The following is a 6,000-nucleotide window of genomic DNA, read 5'->3' on the forward strand; positions in this document are numbered from 1 at the left end:
GTTCCCTTTGAATATAGGGAACCAAAACAGAAACACATCTTTGAAATAATGAATGATCTGGTTAAACCCCCTGACTGATGAGTCATCATCTTACTCTGAAGGTTGTTTAAGGTTTCCAAAATGCGAACAAGAATGCTGATAAATCAGGGATCCTATCCACTGTGAAAGAAGTTATGTGCATAGAAGCTTGTTTTAATTTGTTCATGATTTAATTGATGTTTTAGGGGACGGTGGGATATTGGGATGGGATTGTATGAGTTTTAACTTGTAAGCTGCCTCAATTGTCATTGACAGAGAGGTGGTATATTAATAAAAGTTTTATTATTTTATTATTTATTATTAGAAGTGCAAGCGCACACATCCTCAATGGTGCTGCTCATTCATCACTAAAAGATGGCAAGTGATGTGGTGGCACCGAGAGCGCAGAGTGGCAAACTCATGTACTCTCATTGAGACCTTCACATATTTGACATCCATTAAATAAACATTCATGAGACTGTAATCTGCAGATCATCTTCTCTCTGTGGAATATTTTCACTTCTTCTTCTGGCCAGTTAATTAAGAAGTTTGTCTTTTGCACATTGCACTGCATACTATAAATGCAGTTTTCCAAATACAGATATAGCACAATTTGTATCCAGAATGATTAAAATTACTCTTTGTTTTTGTTGTCATGCTTGTGTGCCTTCAAATTGTTTCCAATTTATGGCAACCCTAAGAAAGCCTGTCACAGCCTTTTCTTGGTGACATGTGTTCAGAGGAGTTTTGACAGTGCCTCCCTTTGAGGTTGAGAGAGTCTGACTTGTCTAAAGTCACCCAATGGGTTTCCATGGCTGAGAAGGGATTTGAACTGTGGTCTCCAGTGTCATAATCTAATGTTCAAAACCCTACATCTGGCTCTGTAGTTAGCCTTGCTTTCCATTAAAAAGTGCACTGACACTGAGTTATTTTAAATAAACATTAAGAATTTATTACAGACACCTCAGATGTTCATTTGTGGTATGGACACAACAGGCCCAAGACATTTTGCTGCCTGATGCAAAGCAGTGAATGGTACTCCATTTCACTAGTCAAGGTGCACAGTATCCAAGGCCAACTTAGCAATCTTGATGTCTAAGACAGAACACCCCATAAACACCTCTCCCTGGCAATAAAAATACATTGGGTTTGATCCAGGCAATGTCGAGCAGGCCCATTAAAATCAATGGAACTGGATCCAACTCAGTTAACTTCCTAAAGATCTGTTTACTGTCTTTTAATGACAATACCATACAAATCTTCTGTCCGTAGGCCCAGCCCTGAGAATGAGAATCATACTTATGGCACTTATGTATAGGGGTGCCTGTAACACTTTTCCAAGATAATGTTTGTGAACTTCTTTGAACACTTTAAACGTGCTACAGAAATGCTGAAGAAAAGGAAGAAGATATTGCCGTGCACAAAAAATTCTATCACGGATTAATAAACCTATAAATCAAGTAACACTCTGGAAGCCTTCAAGTTTCATTGTGTCTTGTGATGTCAAGAAATCCAGGCATTGTTTGATGGATATAGTTTTTAATGACTTGTTATTCTTAAAATCTTCCCATTAGGTTAAAAAAAGCCAGTATACCATTATTTCTAAAGAACAATGAACAATCTTCCAACAGTACGGAGGAAATATTGTTATAACTAGAAACTTTATTGTAAAAAATTATATTATGCATAACTGCAATAGCGATTCCAGCCCTTATTGTTGATTCTGAATAGGGGAAACTCACTGACTCAACTGGATTTACCTGTGTATTGATTCAGCCTTCACCCATTTATTGAATGGGTCAGCTCCAGTTCTTTAGCTGATCAAAAATGTTCAGATTCCACTTTCTTTCACTGTTGTAGACGGCTGAATATAATAAAAAATAATGTTAGTTTTCAGTTCAATAAGACAGAAGAATGCACATCTAATGCCCCACTATAATGCACAATGATTTGATGGGAATACTGCTTTATCATTGGCAGGACACTGTAAGTCTCTAATAACTGGTTTTAGTGAGGTTACTGCAGGATCATAGCCAAAATGTGCATTATCATAAAACACTGTAATTACCTGGATGAGTCATCTCCAAGAGAAGAGTCCATTAAACACATTTTTTTCAAGTGGTGTTTGGGGTGCAAACAAAGTTTATATTACAGGAAAAATTTTGTCCCACTGAAAATAATTTACATATCAGAATAATTTTGGCTGGTTTCATAAAAATACTGGAATCACCCCTTTATATATAATTTCTGCATATATAAAGTGAACAAAAAACTTAGACTTAGGGTGTATCCACACTGCAGAATAAAAGTAGTTTTACTCTGCTTTAACTGAAATGGCTCCATACTACCGCAAGATTTGTAGTCTGACAAGATATTCAGCCTAGCCTGTCAGAGAGCTCTGGTGCCTCACCAAACTACAAATCCCAGGGTTTTGTAGGAAAGAGTCATGGCAGTTAGAGTGGAGTTGAACTGCTTTAATTTTACAATATAGATACACCCTTGGATATAGATTGAGTTAAGAATGGTTCCATATAGCCAATAACCTACTGGTTGAGACCACAGATAAAGATAAATCAGGTTCTGGTTTGCTGAATGCTGACTTGTTGCTGTTTCTAAGTCCATCTCTACCATCAAAAGCATGTTAGCCATTTGCAAACCACAGTTAAAAGTCTTGGCTTGTTGTAAGTTTATAAACTCTGGTGTGTTACAGACCGCCAAAAAGCTGCGGCCTGTACCTGCCCCTTTCCCCGGGGTATTGGGGCCTCAGTGGCCAGAACGGCAGCCGCTGAGGCCCCGATCCGCCGCTTTCCAGGCTGCGGGGAAGCGGCAAAAGGCCACTTCCCCGCAGCCTGGAAAGGGGTGTCCTTGGGGCTTCAAGCCCCAAGGTTAACCCACGGCGGCGGGGAGGAGGAGAAAGGGGCCGCTTGGCCCCTTTCTCCTTTGCGTCGCTGGGCACAGCCGTGTGAAGGCTGCGCCCAGCAGCGCAAACCAGGAAGGAGCTCCGAAACAGAGCTCCTTTCTGCTCCGCGCAAAGGGTGCACTAAGAGTATAGAAGCGGCGCAGTCGTGACATCGTCATGGTGGCTCCCATGTAGATGAAGCACCGCACCTTCCTAACCCTAGTACGTACTGACTCCGTACTAAAAGGCCCGTTTGTAACGGGCCTCTGTTTTCTTTAATCCAGAATTGTGGTTCCCTGCTTGGTTTCCCAAATGGTTTCCCCATGAAAACTGGGGCTGACAAAAGGACTGGGAGAGAAACAAATTAGAACTTCAGGAAATGAGGGTTTGTTTAGTAATGTGTGGCACAACTCATAGTTAAAATCAGTTTTTATCCAACCAATAAAATCTAACCTGGTTTACAACTATAAGCTTGCTTATTAAAAACACATTATGCCAATAAAATAATCTCTGCAGAGTTGTTTTTCTAATCATTTTACATTTATATGCAAATGACATCACCCTGATTAAGTACTGATCTAAACTCTTAAACTGGGCATTATGTTCAAGCCTCTCCAAAATGGCTTACTTACTGCAAATGTTCTTCTTTCTTGTTCTTTCTAAACAAAACATCCAGCAAATTAATAAAAGATGAAGAGTAAGTCTGCAGCAGTGAAGCAGCCATTAAAGTTACCACAAGGGAAAGTGCTACCAGGAACCAATTTGCAAAACATCAATATGGTTTATAAAGATTTTCAAACTGAAATATGCATTTGCTTAGAGTTTGGAGGTGTTTCTTCAGTAATGATTTCCTGCCCGCTGCATCTCCTGAATTCCTGGATGACTGCCCTGACCCCACCCAGTACAACATATTAGAAGATCCAAATCAAAACTCTTTGATTAAAAATCAATTTGCTTCCACTTCCACAGAGGGTAGAATTTGAAACTCCCACATCTAAGCTTGCCCATTTGTCTTTTGAGATATCTGCATGGAAGGTGTGGTTCTTTCATGTTGCCCTGGGATTAGAGAGCAAGAAGGAAGCACACTCCAGTTTCCATTCTTGACTGGGGAGCCACAGCTACTGCAAGGCTAAATCTCCAGACTCCAAGAAATAACATCAAGACATGGGGGAGAACAACCTGGCCTCATCCTTTAGTCAGAGAAGGGGCTGTAAGAAGCTCTTTTCTCCCAACCATAGGCCAAAGAGCCACCAATTGCTATGCCATGTGAGAAGATCAGACTGGTCCAAACTGATTTAAAGTCTACAGTGGACCCTTGGTATTTGCCGAGGCTAGGTTCCAGGACCTTCCACGGATACCAAGTCCCATTAAATACTATGCCATAGTAAAATGGTGTCCCTTGTATAAAATGGCAAAATCAAGATTTCCTGTTTACAGTTTTGTCGTTGATGAATATTTCCAAGCCATGGGTGGTTGAATCCGAAGACAGAATGGGCTTGCTGTACTTACAGTTCATCCAGAGCTAATGAGTTACAAGTAACACAGCTACATTATACCTTTTGGGTTGGGTAAGGAATCCCAATACATTTCCAAAATAATGGAACAAGTTGAAATTGTATTTGACTAGTAACTGAGTAATGTTTTCTAGTTGGTTTTAAAAAGTTATTTCCAAAGAGCATAATTAGAGGTAATTTGACAGGAATTTTTTTAAGTTATATTTCCCTATAAATTCTAAGGGTTCCTTTTTCCAGTAGAAGCAACAAAAAGTAACAAAAAGCAAACAAGCAATGCAAAAACTAACACAAATTACTCCATTATCACTGTTATGAGTAATGGCAGGAAGTTATTTTTTAAACACTAAAATTACCAAGTGTCAATAGCAAGTACAGTCCGCCCTTGCTTTACGCGGGGGATCCATTCTGGACTCCCCCACATAAAGCAAATACCGCACATGCTCAAGCCCCATTTAACTGAATGGGGCTCATGTATGCGGTTGTGTGGTGGCAAGGTGGTGCGCACATGTCATGGGTGTGGGCCCCATTAGTCACAATAGGAGGCACCGCTCCCTTGCACCCCGTGCGCTCCCGTGTGGCTTTCAGCATATGCTGAAAGCTGCATATGACACGGGCGCACTGTACATTTCCATACTGGTTATCTGCGCACATAAGCACACCCTAAGCAGTTTACAATGTGTAAGCTAATTGCCATCAACAAGCAGAGTACTCATTTTAGCAACCCATGGAAGGATGCAAACTGAGTGGACCGTGGAGCCCTGCCTGGGACCAAACTCACAACTTTGTGGCTGTGAATGGCTGCAATACCAGCATTTAACCACTGTGCCAGCCAGGCTCTTTCTACTAATGAAAATTAATTGTTTTTAATTTTTTGAGTACACTACTCTGCTCTTGCCTTAAAAAACTGATCTCCCTTTTCTCTTCATTTCTTTTCCTTTGTGTGTCTTGTCATCCTTTTTCTGAAAGCCTGATTGCCAGGTCTCTCCTTCAAGTTGAAGCTATTCTTTTAAACATTTCAACACCCACAGCCCCTTTCCTCCATGTCTTTTATGCTATTGCTTTTGGATTTCAGAAAATTCAAAAGGTATGTTTTATATTTCTCTTGCATTGCAAAAGATACAGATGTATGACTGTTAGGACTCCTGCCTGTCCTCCTGTCCTCTTTTTCACCTTCCCCCATTTGTATGTTCCCTATTTGTGAAAAGGCATCATCTGGTAGACACACTGATGCCCCTACAGCATGCACAGATCAGCTAAAACACTCAGCATACACACATCTTTCAATGAGGAGCATCTGGACAGCTGAGCTGCAATAAGCTGACTTGCAGATATTCAAGCATTTTGACATCCACATGGCAGTGGTTAATCTATCATTATACATTATTATTAGTTACAGCACACTGTAAAAAATATTTCATGGATGCACATTGACAATGCTTAGTTAACAATCCGAAATGCCAGTTTTTCGTACCAGCAAACCATGATGCATATCCTAAACAGTTAAATGACTAAATCGAACAAATAACAACTTATGCCACTGGCTTATTCAGTACAGTGATCTTCCTTTGG

This window comes from Sceloporus undulatus, chromosome 3 (assembly GCF_019175285.1).
Source record: "Sceloporus undulatus isolate JIND9_A2432 ecotype Alabama chromosome 3, SceUnd_v1.1, whole genome shotgun sequence".
NCBI classification, from domain to species: domain Eukaryota; kingdom Metazoa; phylum Chordata; class Lepidosauria; order Squamata; family Phrynosomatidae; genus Sceloporus; species Sceloporus undulatus.